Source organism: Dipodomys spectabilis, unplaced genomic scaffold (assembly GCF_019054845.1).
Source record: "Dipodomys spectabilis isolate Male_0828 unplaced genomic scaffold, ASM1905484v1 ptg000234l, whole genome shotgun sequence".
NCBI lineage: Eukaryota > Metazoa > Chordata > Mammalia > Rodentia > Heteromyidae > Dipodomys > Dipodomys spectabilis.
This window is the reverse complement of record NW_024870911.1, coordinates 8,138,059-8,155,589: the sequence shown is the minus strand read 5'-3', so window position 1 is coordinate 8,155,589 and position 17,531 is coordinate 8,138,059.

Genomic DNA, 17,531 nt, shown 5'->3' with positions numbered 1-17,531 from the left:
AACTGTTCATGCTTGTTTAGAGCGCTGCAAACACTCCCCTCTGCTTTCCCCCATGTCTGACTCTTTTTCCTTTCTGGACTCTGGAAATGGCTAGTGCTTAAAGACACATAAAGTTGCTTTAAAGTTCATCTCAATTACAAATGCTTCCTTTTGCAGAATGATGTGATGCAACTTCTATTCCCTGAGTTTTAAAAACAAACCAGCACTGTTCTTTTTTAAGCTTGTATTGTTCTGCCTTTTCTTTCCCTGAGAGGTAATCCAAGGGGTTAACACTGTTGACAAAAACCCTTCATTAAAATGAACAAACTCTGAAGAGTTTATGGGAGGAATATTGTATCCAGATGTTCATCTAAGATTCTGTTCTTGAGCAAATGGGAAAATAAAACAATATGATTTAATAGACTCAAGATGTATATATGAAGAGAACAGAAAGGATTAAAGGCTTGTAGACAATGGCCTGGGTTTATGACTCCATTTCTCCCTCCTAATAAATAGATGACCTTGGGACAATGGAATCATTTCTGTGTTCCCTTCTGCCAAATCGGATTTACAACAAACCACTCTCTATCACACTGAGTTGTGATAATGATCCAACTGGCTCACGCACAGTTGCTTTGCAATGTGGGTAAGGTACTGGTGCTGTTGGTAAGGTACTGGTGCTGTTGGTAAGGTACTGGTGCTATTGTTGCAGTTACCAATGACCCTGAGTATGATCCAGGGTAGTGCAAATTTTCTAAGAGGCAACTTAAAAGATGTTTTTGCTGGGTCCTGTGAATTAACTGCAAGTTCCCCACCTTTGAATCTGTGACCTTTGATCTGAGCTATTCTCTGCTGTAGTGCCTTCGTAATCACTTTGTTTCCAGGAGGAAAGAGAAGACTTTCTGTGATAACCATCTTATATGGAAGGCAAACTACCCCCAAACAAGCCTTCTACTTATCTGAAACAGCCAAAAATTCAGGTGACCTCTGTGTCCCTGTTCTGTTTCAGTAATAAAGTGAGAAGTTCTTCAGAACAAAAACAGATAATGGTCAAGCAGGCCGCACTGTGACTTGGGACTGTTTTAGCATGCACAACGTCCTCACCTTCTGCCCCCAGTTCTCCTTATTGAACCTGAAGCCCATGTTTGTACCTTGAAAGATGACTTAAAATGAATTGAAGTGCTGTCTTCCCATGGCTGCCATGTAGTGAATCTTTCTTTGGCTTCTGGGAGTAAGCATATGGCCAGAGCAAACTTAGGATTCCTGGACTTTGGGCTTGGAGTCTAAAAACCTGGTTTCAGCGTTACACAACATTTGGTAAAGATTGAAGCCAAGTATAACATTTTGAGCATTGGCCAAAATGCATTAGCCATTTGTGGGTAAAGTAATATATGAAATTCAGAAGTATGTTCCTAATGCTTTCATGTTTCCAGTTGACATGTTTAATTAGATTAGGTAACAGTATTGTAATAAAACCACATAAGTAGAATTCTTATGAAAGACCAGTGAAGCAGAACATAAAGTAGGAGAGCAAGGAGAAATATTGGTCGGGAGAATCCAGGCTTAGATGTTGTATTCAGTTTCCTCTGGATGTGTATGCCGGACATGAGCTCAGCCCATTCTCCTACTTGAACGTGGTCTAGTGTTTATTCAGACTTACCAGGGTGAGAACTTCGATTCTTAGATCCATTGACTTTATCTCCTTAAAGTATCCTTTAACAAGACTAATTTCACTGAGATCTGCTTATAATCACTATGTTGACATTAGCTTTGATACTGTCTGGTGCTACCTCCACACAAACCTGAATGATGACACAACCCTTACTGGTAGCCACTGATTTCATTCTTTGACATCAAGAGCTCCCGACTTTGGCTCTCATGTAGTCTAGCGCTCAGGTGGAGAGATGGTTAAGTCTAATCTTGATTAAGAGGAAGAGAAACGATGGTTAAATCTAATCTTGATTAAGAGGAAGAGAAACACCTAGGAGATGACTAAAGCATACCTCTGGGGTGTGTCTGTGAGGGCATTTCCATTAGATCACCAGGATGGTGATGGATTGAAAATTTGAATAGACCACTGACAGGTCTGTGGAGGACAGAGCTTGGTTAGAGAAAGTGGGTCACTGGGGTCATGTCCTTGGACCCTATATCCATCCCCAGCCCCATCCTATTATTGTATTTTTCCACGTCCTACTTTGTGGATGAAGAGGGATATCTACAGCTCTGATAGTGGGCACTATGTTTGTGTTCTCACTGCCTTCATGTAAGAAAGATGTATCATTGCAGTGTCGGTCTATGTAGTATTTACTTTGTCAGAGGGCCAGCTGAAGTTTATTATTCACTGCTAAGCCACTAATGACTTGCAAGGTAGAAGTATGTTTAAGGCCATTGATGGCACCAGAGGAAAAGCAGGATCAGAATTTTGAAAACTTTGGCATATTCTTTGGAAAATGGACAAACATAGGCAGAAAGGAATTTAATAGGGAGAGAAGAAATTCATTGAGATGAAAAGCAAATGAAGTACAGAATGGATCATTGCAGTGTCGGTCTATGTAGTATTTACTTTGTCAGAGGGCCAGCTGAAGTTTATTATTCACTGCTAAGCCACTAATGACTTGCAAGGTAGAAGTATGTTTAAGGCCATTGATGGCACCAGAGGAAAAGCAGGATCAGAATTTTGAAAACTTTGGCATATTCTTTGGAAAATGGACAAACATAGGCAGAAAGGAATTTAATAGGGAGAGAAGAAATTCATTGAGATGAAAAGCAAATGAAGTACAGAATGGTTAGTTTTGCACTCTAATTATCCTTATAATCATTGGATCAAAGGACACAGATCAACTATTCCAGCCAACTTGAATTCTCGTTCTCTACAAGCCCTCTTTTCCTCATCTAAATCTAACCAGATTGGGAATTTCCTTTGGCTACAGAAATCAAACATTCAACGATTTCATTTATTTTAATTAGAAATCCTAATTAACTAATTTCATTTATTTTACTCATTTTGGAAATACTTATTTAGGAAATAAATATTTCACAAAATATCAATGAGGTAGGTTATTAATGACTAGATCTATGTTGGTCATCACAAACACAGAGAAAACACCATAATCATCCATGTAACACAGACAAAGCCAGCATAGTTGTTTTCCTGTTCTTTCCCAATGCATAGCTAGATGGAAACAGACTAAGGGAAGGTTAGGTAAGTTCCTCAAGGTCACATATCCAGTGAGGCTGAAGAGCCAGGACTCCACCTTAGCACAGAGAGAAGTTCCCATGCAGGCAGTAGGCTCACAGAACAGTTGTTGACATTCCCTGTGCACATCGCATGCCTGCTTGAATTTCAGGAAGGAGTTCATTAGAAGGAAAGTGTATGATGGCTGGCAACCTCCCCTGTTTTTATTGGTGGGGTGTGTGATTGAGTTTGCACCAGTAGGACATAAATAGAAATGGTATCTGTCACTTCCAGTCCTGATCCTTAATAACGTCAAACCTCTCACACAATCCTACATGGGCCCTTTTCCCTTACCTACCAGCCAAACACTGATACCCTGGTGAAAGATTCCCACCTGCTCAGGGAGGAGGAAATCACAGGATGGAAGAGACTGGAACCTTGAATGACTGCGGTATAAATCATGTCTAAATGACTTCATTGGACTATGACAGGAGAACAAAAAAAGTAACAACAAGGACAACAATAAACTTTTATGATGTAAAGTCACTGACTTGAGACTTCTTTAAGCAGTTAAACTACCATGACTAATCTATGTGACCTTAAGAGTCCTCAGTCTAGTAGGGGAAAGAGAATTGTATAAACAGCCTGCAGTAATCACATCTCTGGGTACCTCACAATGTATGTATGAACTCTCTTACCATCTTAATAGAAGCATGCTCTAAAAGGAACAAGACAGATCGTCCTATATGCAATGTCTAGACCAGGAATGAAACACATAACTTTTTCAGGGTCTAGGCTTCACAAGACAAGTATAAGAAGCAGGAAAATAGGAAACACTAGCAAGTTCCAGGAAGTAGCCCTTATCAAGAAACTGGTCCTTTTCTACCAAAAAACAATAACATTGATTCTATATCTCTAGATATCTAGATATCTAGAGATATAGATATATATATAAAGAATCTATCTATATCAATATACATATGATATATATATATTGAATCTATCTATCTATCTATCTATCTATCTATCTATCTATCTATCTATCTATCTATCTATCTATCTATCTATCTGTTAAACCCTAAATGTGTCAGGTCAGTTTTGCCCATCAAAGTCATAGTTCTCATGTGAGAAGTTTCACCTAGAGCTTCCTAGGTACCCATGTGAGTGCTGATCATCAAGAAGTTCTTGAGTGTATAAGAATTACTTAGCCATTTTCCCTTGGGATTATCATTTGAAGGCACATTTTCCAGTTCAGCAGTCTGCTGCTGCTAGATCTTAGTGCTTTATTCTTTGGGACTTAACAGTTTTGATCTCTAAGTTCAAAAGACACACTTAATACATAATCATTGACAGACCAGCCACCTGATGTATGGAAACCTTTGCAAAACGAAAAGTGTGGCATCTAAACATAGACAAGTTCTGTTTGGATGTTAAGATAGAGAACGGTTCTACCTCCTCATGTCCTCTGCCCTAGCTGGGAATCAGTCCTCTAAGGTACCACTCCCTCCCTACCAGCATGCATTTGGCTTGACCCAGGTGTGGGTCGGAGGCTAGCTCCTGCTGGGTCAGCCTAAAAGGTGCAGTGCAGCTAGCACAGGTTGGCATGGCTGCTGCTGTGTCTTTGCTGAGATGTCAGGATACAGGAGCTCAATCCCTGCTGTTCCCACGCCCAAACCAGACTATCAACAGAGTCTGTCAGTGAGTACCTCAGTGACCTGGGGGCTTTGGGAACACCAAGATGGGGAGTAGGCAGAAGCAAGACAGGGGCCACAAAAGAGGCTCTCGAGGTGAGAATGCTCTGGAAGGAGTGCTCCACGTACACCACCTCTGCACCTCTGCACCAGGGGTTCTCACCAAGAAAACACAATGTTGCCTTATGATTGGAACTCCTTTGTTACTGTACTGCTAGCAGACCTTCCAAACAAGCCCTGAGTCTGGAGCATTCACTACCTGCTAACCACCAGGACACAGCTATGAAGAAAATAAATTTTCCCTCACATGGAGGTGTGACATTCTAAAAAATTTCCTTATTGGGATACAAGTAAGCAGGAGAAGGAGCACACTTCAATTAACAGTTTAAAGAAAGGGAAGAGTAGGAAAATGGGTAGCCTTTGGGCTTGCCACAGGGATTTGAATTCTGCACCCTGTCTGGTTTTGCTAGCAGTGTGGTAACGTTAGGTAATTCCAAATGCTAAAGAGCAAAGCTAATATGCATTTTTACAGGCAAAGAACACTGGCATGTGCTCCTGTTTTCTATGATTGAGTTTTAGTAGTGGTATTGGCAATACTAGTGTAGATTAGCTGTAGTTTTAAGGAACAGAAATAAAATGCATGGAATTGGGGAAGCAGGGAAAGGTAGAAGATGCACTTTTCTTAGCTTTCAGTATACTTACTACCCCCAGTTTAGGTTGTGCTTAATTTTTTTAAATGCAGGATGTATAAGGTTGTCTTATTTTCTTTACTGAATAGGCTAAATAAGTTTGTGCTAGATTAAACAAAATTAAATAGTATAGTTATGGCACCTTTATATATTTAAGGAGATTTTAAAGTCAAGCAAAGCACTGTTTGCTCCTGACTGCTAGAGGCGAGGAAATGATCATGTTTAATGGGCTTCACACTACACTGAAGGTTGTGAAATTCAGCATTTGTGTTCTCATCCACCACCCATCTATCTAGTGTGGCTTTCTGAATCTCTGTGGAATGCTAGTGGCAACACTTGTAGTATTTACTACTGAGTATTTCAAGGATTAGGTAAAAATTAAAATACTAGCAATTAAATGAAAAGTACTTGTCCAAAGATGAGGAAAAATAATGCTTGTAGAAAGCATTCTGTCTTAAGAAAGAATCCTGGAATTGTTTGCAATACAGTTAGATCTCTAAACATCCTGATCATGACCTTCCAGAAAGGCATATATAAGTCTGGAATTTCCCAGAGTGCTTTGCCAAAATTCAGTGCTGAGTTACCAGAAAATCAATAGGACATGTAGTATGCATATATCTAGATAGTAATTCAACTCTCCCTCCCTACCCTCTCTCTCACGCATACCTTTCATTGTTCATGGAGCTTCAATTCAGGAGAAGGGGGGTGTGTGTGTCCTAACCAGATGGAAGGATCCATTTATAAGTTGCTTTAAATAATTGTCCAAAGCTGGAAATATCCCTTTATTTATGATAAATAAGAAACTCCTTAGTTTATAATGCCCATCTTGAAAAAATAGATCTTGTATTTTCTTTTGGATTTGTTCTAGAATTGGTTTATATAATTTATCATACAATTCCATCAAGACCTGAAGTCCTGCCTAATCATTAATGCAGACTACCCTCAATTTAAATTCCATTTTCTTTTCTCATATTCTGTGTGTGTGTGAGAGAGAGACAGAGGCAGGGACACAGAGAGAGAAACAGACAGGGACAGAGACAGAGACAGAGACAGAGACAGTGATTGGTCCTCAGCATCAGTGTTTGTTAAAGGTTCAAACTCGTAGCCCTTTTCTGAGAGTGGGGTAAAGTTTCTACAAATCTGGCCAGGAATCCCTGGCCATTGGGGATTTCATTTTCTTTCTGGGTCTGCTTGTTTCCACACTGTTTCAGAAGCCTTTTCTGTGTCTGGCTGAAAGCCCAAGATATTCAGATATCTTGTAAAATAAATCCTCCCATATCTGGCTAGGAAGGTCCCTGAAAAACCCATGTGTTATAAGAAGATCCCAGCGTTAAAAATGGAAAAAGCTGGGGGAGGGGAGAAAAGGAACAGGAGCCTGGGAAAAACTAGTTTGGGGACTTTGGGCTCTTCCTCCATCTGGGCTGTTACTGAATCACTGCACCTTCAACAAGATCCTTAAGAGACCTCAAGAGAATTCCTGGACTCAGTAAACAGATGACTCTCATGAGCAAATCTTCTTTGGAACATAAATGAGAGAGAGAGAGAGAGAGAGAGGGGAAGAAGGGAGGGAGAGAGGGAGGGAGGGAGGGAGGGAAAATGTTTCAGGCTCCCATCTGTCTATATCAAATGATTTATCTTCTCCCTTGAAAATTCATGTGTTGGGTTTATTTTGTTTAAAGTAAAATTCCAGTGATTACTCATAATTCAACAACCCTGATTCTGCCCAGTTTGTGATAAATAGGTAGTGATTGTCGGCACTGTAATGGAATTTTCCCATTTCTTCAAGGCAAAATGAAGAAATAACTCAGTATTTTTAAAAAATATTGAAATGATCTCCAGTTTTAAACAAAACTTATGACATTTACTGGTACTGGTCATGAAAGTTCAGAATGCAGCAGTAAGATGGATGTATTCTGCTGTGTCATTTTAGGATAAGTTACAGTAATTATGGCCTGCTGTCTACATTTGACCAGAATGTTTGTGAAGTTGTGTGTGTGTGTGTGTGTGTGTGTGTGTGTGTGTGTGTGTGTGAGAGAGAGAGAGAGAGAGAGAGAGAGAGAGAGAGAGAGAGTGTGTATCCAGAGGAACTCTTAGATTCCTTCTTCATGATGACTATTCTATCTGCACTTGAGGACTTCATGGAGTTCTTTATTGCTCACTCCTCCAGGGAGGAGACAGGGAGAAAAGAGGAAAAGGAGGAAAGAGAGCCAAGAATGAAGAGAGGCCAAGGATTTTTGAGGGCTGTGTTTGATCCCTATTCAACCATTTACTAAGTGTATGAATTAAACACTCTAATCCTCAGTCTCTTTGTCTATAAAATGGGGATATTAATGTGACAATAGTTAACTGTTCTGTATACTTTTTTGGTGTGCCAGATACTGTTCTAAGTGTTACTATGCTCACATGACCACTATGAGGCAAGTTCTCAGGGTTGAAGAGAGAATCCCAGTGCGTAGCTTCTATCATGGCATCATAAATTATATAATATGTCTTTTGTTATCTATCTTATCTACAACATACTATTTTTCTCACCACTTCTACAAAGTTAGTATCATCACCCTTACTCATAAAGAAACTAAAGAAGGCTAATTCACTTGCACATATTTCTTAGCTGTTAAGAGACAGGATTCAAATTCAGGTCTTTATGATTTGAATCTTTTCCCCTTTTCACTATGTTACAATCCAAATTGCTTCCCAGCTCATGCATTATATGGGAACTTTGTCTCCTGCCCTGTGCTACAGGGCTTCTTATGGCCATGATACTCTTCAAAGGTCAGAACTAGGTCTTGGTGGCAGTTTGAGAGGAAGAGCCAGCATTCATTGCAAATGGGCTCAGTGGTTTCTGTTATCACATGCCAATCCTCAGTTCCTCACCTGGGATAGCTTCTATACACCAAGCAACCACCATCTCTAGCACCACTCAAATCATTGCCACCACAGTTGCCAACACAATCACCACCGCCATCCTCATCACTAGCAACAGCATCACCATCAAAACCACCACCATTAATGACACAATCATTACCATCACCAATACCCACACCAAAATGATCACCACAACCACCATTACCACCACTACCATTATCACAGCACCACCTTTGCCACTATAATCGCCATTACCACCAACCCAACTACCAACACCCAACCCAACACCCAAACCACAATCGTCACTACCATCATACTGTCTGCACCACCATCTATAACACCAGAATGACCACCAACACCAAAACCATCATCACCACTATCATAACTAAAACCTTACCACCACCACCACCATCCCCCACCATGTCCTCATTAACCCTTGCTCATCTTCCATGGTTTGTTTCAAGCATCATGTCTTAGGGAAGCCCATCCTAGACCCTAAACTATACTTTTAGTCCTTCATTCAGCAAATATTTTAGAGATGGTCCATTTTGAATCAACTCTTCTAGAAGCTATAGTATTGAAACAGCAAATGAACCTCCCTAGCCTCGTGGTTCTTTCATTGTTCTTAAGGTAAGTCTTCCCCATCTCCATCTCCTCATGGCATTCTGAAATTCTCCCTCATTCTATTACGTTCTTGAACTGGTTTATTGGTAAGACTTGGAATGAATTTAACTCCTCACCAATAGTTTGTTGTGTTCATGCCCTGATGACACTGTTAGGTCACATGGCTTGCAGAACAGGTTAAATGATCACTCTCTTGTGTTTTCCCAGGGTGACTGTGAGCTCTGAGTGTGCCGTGTCTGTCGCTGTCCTGCACATAGGAGAACGTTGGAAGAAGCAGCTAAATCCCTGAGGTCATCTCAGCTGCGTGTGTTGAGCCTGAGAACCTCTGTGGATGAGCTGCCTCTGCCTGGTTGCGTGTGGACGTCTCACTACCTGCATGCAGTGTCTGGGACAGGCTCTGTAGACATGAGGTCATGACTTCTGCTTGTAGTTCTGAGGTTGGTGCCCTGTGAGCGCTGCTGTGGCCTTGGGCTGTATTGTAGATGCCCTTGCTTAGTGGACTGCCTACCCCTGACATTGCTGTTCTCCATCACTAACACTCTTTACCACAACTACTGCATCACTGTTTCTGGAGCCTTCACTCTCCAGGCAAGTAGCCACCACAGAGCAGCCGTATCTCCATAAAGCAGTATCAGCCATACTCCCACATGGAGACTGACAGAGGCCACACCCTCCAATACCAAAGCCATTGGGCTGCAGTGGCCCACCCATCCCCTAGTGGCATCTGGGGAATTTTAAACCCAGAGAGCAGAGTGCCATGTGAGGAAGTTGGGATGAGGGAACTGTGGGGGTGGATGGGCGGAATGACCAGAACCACTCCAATGCCTCTTCCAGGGGTCAGCAAGGCCATTTGTCAGGCATGCATGCTCAGAGGGCCTCAAAATTTGATTTTCGGCATTTTTATTCTGATATTATAGCTGAGGGAGTTTGTATTGAGACTTGGATAGGATCGGCAGAGGAAGAACATTAGAATTCCACTCAGAGTGGGGCATCTTATTCATTATATAAAATTTTGTTAAAACTTTGGAGATAAAAGCACTCATTTATTAAATGAGAGCAGTTATAGTAGACTACAAAAAATTTTGTTTGTCTATGAATATGCTTTTTATATTTAGAGGAGAAATAATATAATAAAATGACTATCTATATATATAGATATGTGTGTATACATATATCTATCTTCTGTCTGCCTCCCTATCTGCTCAGAACTTATAAATGACTAGTTTGAATACTTCAACCTCTGAGAAGCCTATGGTAAACACTTACACACACACACACACACACACACACACACACACACACACACACACTCAATCCTCTTCACTTACACAAATAGAATCAGAGAACACATTTTTCCCCCCACTTGGTAAAATACAAGCATCAGTCCTTCCATATCTGTCTGGATCCATAGCCTACTAGTTAATGGCTGCACATTTTCTTTGTGTAGAGAGACCATTATTATTTATCTGAATCCCTACTGCTAACTATTCAAGTCATTTCAAATTTATCAGTGCTATAAACGCTACAGTAATTTAGGATCCTGTAGTTCATTGTAGCACACTTCATCACTCTAGGCATAGGATTTCTTTTGACTTCTCACAGACTTTTTAAAAGACCATTTTACATGTTGCCCACTTCCCTCCAGAATTTTAGACATCCATAGTCCACCAAAAAGGTACTGGATGGGCTGCTGTCTTCCAATCACCAGCTACACTATGCCAGTCTCTCTCTCTCTCTCTCTCTCTCTCTCTCTCTCTCTCTCTCTCTCTCTCTGTCTCTCTCTGTCTCTCTCTGTGTATGTTTGTGGTTGTGTGTATGTACTGGGGCTTAAACTCAAAACCTCATGCTCTGTGCTTTGGCTTTTTTTTTTTCTTTTTTTGCTCAAGGCTAGCACTCTACCACTTAAGCCTTATCTGGCTTTTTGCTGGTTAATTGGAGATAAGAGTCTAGCAAACTTTTTGCTTGGGCTGGCTTTGAACTCAAGTCTGCTGAGTAGCTAGATTTATAGATGTGAGCCATCAGGGATGGGTGCCAGTGTCCTTCATCACTCCCATTCTGATACCTGGTTCTTCCTTCAGGAGCATGGACTCCGTCATTGATAGCTTGATCTTTTTCAAGGTTAAGCAGGTGGGACACTTTATTGTTTAAAGAACTGGCTTCCCATTCCCAAAGCTGACAAATCTGCTTTCTCTATAAGCCAGTGAATGTTTGCCCTGGTCTTCAAGGTTGAGCTAAACTTCCTTTTAAATGTGGTTTCACTGGCAAGGACAAATTGAGCTCATTCCTAAACTGAGTAAAATGTATGGGCAATGAAGGATCATGTGCAATCAGTGACAACACAAAGTAGAAAACCATCATCCAGCCACCACTGTGTAGCACCCTGGTCACCTTTCCAGCTAAGCAAAATTCTATATGCACTTATTGTTCAATCATACAGTTTGTTTCAGGCATTTAAAACTAAATAACAAGCCATTTTACCCATATCAAACAATATTAACATTTTGTATTTGCTTACCATTTTCCACTAAAGTAGCTGTAACCTAATTAGAGAAATTATTTAAATGATAGTTAACCTACTAGGAATAATTAAATAATCAGGGTATCACTTTCATAGATATATGTAAACACCTCCCATATGTGTGTGTGTGTGTGTGTGTGTGTGTGTGTGTGTGTGTGTCTGTATGTCGTAATAGTGGAATTTCCTACCAGGACTTATTTATCCTACCAAGAATTCATCTTTTGTCTTCTACCTTATGATGCATTGAGAAGCAGAACTGCCAGCTTCATTCTGCCAGCCATAGGGATGGAAAAGCTCTGAATCAGCCCTTTGTCACTCAGGGACCAAGTGCAGGGTAGGTCCTCTGCTCTGCTCTAGGACAGCACAGTTGCCTCTTTTTGACCTGAGCTTTGGGAACAAATTGCAAATGGTGGTCAGCCTACTTGCATTTCTCATGGAGGTTATTTGTTGTCATTTCTTTCTTCCTTTTCTTTTTCTTTTTTGTTTCTTTTATGCTGGTCCTGGGGCTAGAACGTAAGGTCTGGGTCCTGTCCCTGAGCATTTTTTAGTCAAGGCTATTGTTCTACCACTTCAGCCATAGCTTCACTTCAGTCTTTTTTGGGTTAATTGGAAATAAGAGGCTCATGAACTTTTCTGCTCCTGCGGGCTTCAAATTGTGATCTTTAGATAATAGCCTCTTGAGTAGGTAGGGTTATAGGCATGAGCCATTGGTGTTGAAGTTTTAAGTTTTCTCAGAGATAGAGTTTGCTGGTGTGACTTAGCATGTCTTAACTGTTCTTGTAGGGAAAGTATATTGGATGGCTTTAGCCAGAAGACCATGGTTGCCTTTGCCCACAAAGAATGCAGGAAAAGAGGTCCCTGTAAGCAATAGAAGGAAAAGGAGGAGCATATGAATTGGAAGCAAATGTTGAAGATTCTTCCTGCAAAGCAGCTTCTGGGTTTCAGATGGGCAGCATAGGCTAAAGGTACAAGCTTTCAAATTAGGGAAGCATGTGTCCAGCTCAGCCATGTTCGGAGTGACTATTATTATGGTTTCATTTCTTTAGTTCATGCCAGACCTGGAGCTTGAACTCAGGGCCTGGGCATTGTCCCTGAGCTTTTTTGCTCCAGGCTAGCAATCTAACAGTTGAGTGACAGCCTCATTTTCAGACTTTGTTGTTGTTGTTAACTGAAGATAAGAGGATTTTCCTCTGGATTTTCCTGCCCAGGCTGCAATCCTCAGAGCTCAGCCTCCTGACTAGCTAGGATTACAGGCATGAGCCACTGACATAGGTTTCTTCTTTACGCCTCAATAATATTCGTTTTAGGGTCATTTTAAAGATTAAAGTTAATATACATTAAGTTAATGCATATACAGCTTTTAGTACAGCACTTGTAGCACAGACATTTGAGACGTGGGGACCAGTTTCCTTTTCACATTGCCCAGTGTATCATACTTCAAGGCAGCATTAGGAAACTACTGCCTGCAAAGCAACTCTAGACTTCTGTGTATGAACTGAGAACATTTTCTGCATTTACAAGTGGTTGGGTTGTAAGAAGATCAAAAGAAGACTATTTTGTGACATATACAAATGATATGAAATTCAAACTCCAGTGTCCACTAATAACATTCTTCTGGAACACAGCCACAGCTCGCACAAATGTATGAACTGTGGTTGTTTGTGTGGCACACAGAGCAGAGGGATCAGCAGTAACAGTGGCCAGATGCCCTGCAAAGCCAAGAACATTTCCTCTCCATCCCTTTATGTCTGTATTAGGGGATGCGGAGCGAGGAACAGGCAAGACCATTTTTCCTTTCACAGGATCAGAAAGAATGCTGCCTGTCCTCTTCTGCATGTCCTGTGTGGGTTTTGCTCCATGTGGTTACATTGTTCCCTGAACCCCAGAAAAACCATCCTCAACAACAAACTCGTTAATATAACAGCTGGCTTCATGGAAGGAAAAGAAGCTCTGCTGGGTAGTGTTGCTGAGTGCTTTCTTTTGGCTGCCTTGAAGTCCAACAGGACATCAACTGGCTTAACAAATACTCACAACTTCGATCATGGATTCTTGTGAACTAAGCCAGCCAGCCCTAGCATAGCATGGCCATTGATCTCTAGTGACAGCCTCACCTGCTCATTGCCCTGCTCCCTGGATCACCAAGTCTGTGTTGTACGGGGTGGGGGGTGGGGGGTGCAATGGGACTTTGAGCACAAAAGAGCAGGGAGTGTGTTACTCTTCTGAGTGGGGCTTGTCTCCGAATAGCTTATTCAGAAAGGCACTCAGGAGAGGTCCAACATGGAGGACAGCTCACGTACACCTGGAGAGAGAAAAGCACTGTGAGTGAAGAAGTCTTAGCAGTATAGAAGAAGATCTGGTACATGGAGATTTTGGTTGGAGAAGCTCAGTGGATGCCAGTGACTCTACAGATTTTTTTTTCTCTCCATATATATTTTTATTGTAAAGATACTGTACAGAGGGGTTACAGTTACATGAGTAAGATAATGGGTACATTTCCTATTGAGCATTGTTACCTCCTCCTTTGTTTTTCCTCTGCCATCCCTTCCCTCCCCACCTCCCCAATTCCTCCCCCCACCCAAAGAAATTGTAAAGTTCATTTTCAACATAGTGTCTTGTACATTGCATTGTTACAATGGGTCAACCTGTATCCTTATCTAAGCATTTTTTATATCCCTTCCCCTCCCCAAATCATAAAAATGTATACACAAGATGCAGGACACCGGAATCAGATACAGTGACAAATGGGTTATACCATGGGGGAAGAACATACAAAAGAATCAAAAGAATCACCTAGTACATTGTAAGTACTTTAAAAACAATAGCAAGAAAGGGGAAACAAAACCACTTGACTCTACAGATTTGTCCTACTGATGCTGATTCTTTTTGAACATGGTTGAAGGAGGGAGTGGTGAAGTTATCTTATAAAGAGAGATTAGGGAGATTCACAAGACAATTGCTCTTTTGATTCACTCTGTGCGCTATGCTTTCTGTAGGGTCTTATTTTCAACACTCTTGTTACCTTGGGGAAATATTGGATCAACTGTTTACACATTGATTGGACTGTTAGCTCCTGAAGTTAGAGTTGTCATACTTGTCTTCGTGTGTCTGGCACTTAACACGTCTATCACACTTGCTGATCACCTAACAAGTGTGTAGAAACAGGACATCCAGCACATAGCACTGGATCAGAGTAACTCCCTCACCTACCTCTTCTGTGTGTTCTTGCCAATAATTTGTTTTAGGAATCCTAAGAATCATGAAGTCCCATGAAGCAAGCATTTCTAGAGGCCCATGAAGCCTCTTTCCCCATCCTTCCTTCCCACCTTCTCTCCCTCCCCATTCTTTCATGTTCAGCCAACATTGCTTTCTCACATCCCTGGAGAAAGCTGGAAAGTCAAAACAGAGAAACCCAGCAGGGGCTTTGAAGCAAGTCCACAGAGCATGGAAAATTCACAGCAAGTTTCCACCCATCAAGTTAGGGGTTCTGGGGGAGAGGGGTGATTGTGGAGAAAGACTGTAGTCTTCTTCCCTGGCGTGTCAGTGTGTGAAACCTAAATCAGTCCTGATCATGGAAAACCTTCAGATTCCACCCTTCAAAAGGGTGGAGTGAGGCCAAGGGGAGAGGGGTAGACAAACAGCGAGGAGAAGAAGAGAAGGCAGTTAGGAACTCAATGGATAGCCTACGAAATTAAGAAGAGTGAGGGAAGGGGTGGGAGGGGAGGGTGGGTGAGAATGTTGACGGGGTGACCTTGATCAAGATATCACATTCATAAGCTGCTTTGTTAAATGGCAGCTCCTTTGTACAACTACTTGAAGATAACTTTTTAGAAAGAAAACCTTCAGAAAAGTTTGCATCTAATCTTTTTGCCCATCTGCCTCGCAGCCATTCCTGTCTTCCTGCTTCTCCGAGCTCTGCCCCTACTAAGCTACCAACTCTCCCTCTTTCCCCTCTCTTCCTCCTTTTCCATTTTCTCCTCCCTTTCCCTCCATTCCTTCCCTCCTACCCTTTCTCCATCTCCCCCTTTCTTTCTCCTTCTCCCTCTCCTTCTCCCCCTCCCTCTCCCTATTCTGTCTCTCTGTCTGCCTCTCTGTTTCTGTCTCTGTCCCTCTTTCTCTCTCTGTTTTCAATGACTTGATACAGAGCCCAGGCTGTCATGAATCTGCAAGTTGTGTCGTCTCTTCTAGGCTGTTTCCCCAAGGTGATTAGTCCCAGTAAGAACCTATTTTGAGCAGAAGGCACATTGACTCATAAGGTGTTATTTTTACATTCCTTGTTTTTCTGATTGTAACCATACTCCAGAAACACACTTGGACTGAAACTTATGCATGACGCATAAAAGCCTCCAGTGTTTTGTGTATAGTATAATTTTAGTTCAGACCACCAATCATGCTAACAAGCAGGGAAACTTTCCACTGCATGTTTTCATTCCCTCTGTGTTAGAGCAGAAAGCAGACCTGGGATTTGCCTGTGGCGTGTGTGTGCCAGGTGCTTTTTCTCAGAAAACCAGAAGGGTTTGCTGGGTGAAGGAGTTAAGCACACAGTGAAGACAGGCAAATTAAACCGAAGGAAAAATGGATTTCCTTGGGGCCAATATCCAATCCCTCCTGCCATGACTCTCCAAGAAGAGTCTAGACAGAAGTGTCCTTGTTTCTTGTCCTCTCCTAGTGTGTGTGTGTGTGTGTGTTCATTATTAATGTCGACATACAGCCAAGGATAAAGAATGTCTTTAGGCCTGTAGATCTATCTAAAGGTGACCTCACATCCATTGTGGTTCAATATATGCTTCCTTAACATTAACACATGCTCTTATTTTTAAACTTTTTTTCTGGAGGTACTAGGTTTTGAACTCAAGACTTTAAACTTGCTAGGCAGTCACTCAGCCAGTTGGATGGTACTCACAATCTGGTTTGTTCTCTTATTTTTCAAATGGGATCTCATTTCTCTTTTTCTTTCTTTTTCTTTTCTTTGTTGGTCGTGGGGCTTGAACTCAGGGCATAGGCACAGTCCCTGTGCTCTTTTACTCAAGGCTACTGCTCTACCACTTGAGCTACAGTCCGCTTCCAGTTTTCTGGTGGTTAATTGGAAATAAGAGTCTCACAGATTTTTCTGCCCAGGCTGGTTTTGAACCGTGATCCTCCTGAATAGCTAGGATTACAGGTATGAGCCTCCCAGTGCTCCACGGGAGTCTTTCATTTCTGTGGGGGCCAGCCCTGGACTTTAGTCCTACATATGGCCTTTCACAAAATATTAGGATCACAAGTATTCATCATCATCCCAGGCTTGTTGGTTGAGATGTGGGGTCTTGCTTTTTTCCTGGGCTAGCCTCCAACTGTGATCTTCCTAATCTCTACCTCCTGAGTGGCTGGGATTACAGGTATGAGCCACCACACCTAGCCTCTTTGTCACATCTTAATATCTTTAATATCAGGATAAGCCTCAAAATCTGCAACATGCCATGATTTAATTGGTAGTGATTTTTAAAACTTTCCTAGTAAAACACACAAAATTAATAATGAAGGTGACAATCAATAGTGTTGCATTCAATGTTAATAATGAAGGTGACAATCAATAGTGTTGCATTCAATGTTATTGTCTAAATGTTTTTCTGAGTCTGTCTGTATATAGCTGACATTTACTGAGCTCTTGCTACAGCCAGGCAACGTTTTAGGTACCTTTCCTATCTAGCTTCATGATGCTGTCTTATCATCCTGTTTCACTCAGGGTCAGAAACTGTACTGGTTATGTAAACAGAGAAAAATGAACAGAAAGAACTCACTAGGAATGAAGTTGATAAGTAGGTAATGTAAGAGTCATGAGAACACTCTCAGTCACAGAGGAAGCAAGTGTAGGCAGGAGCTACCACCTCTGGGCTGGGGGAGTCCAAAGAAGAGGCATCACTAGGTCTGAAGTTGTTTTTGTTTTTGTGTTTGTTGGTTGTGGGGCCTGAACTCTGGGTCTGGGTGCTGTCCCTCAGCTTTTCAGCTCAAGG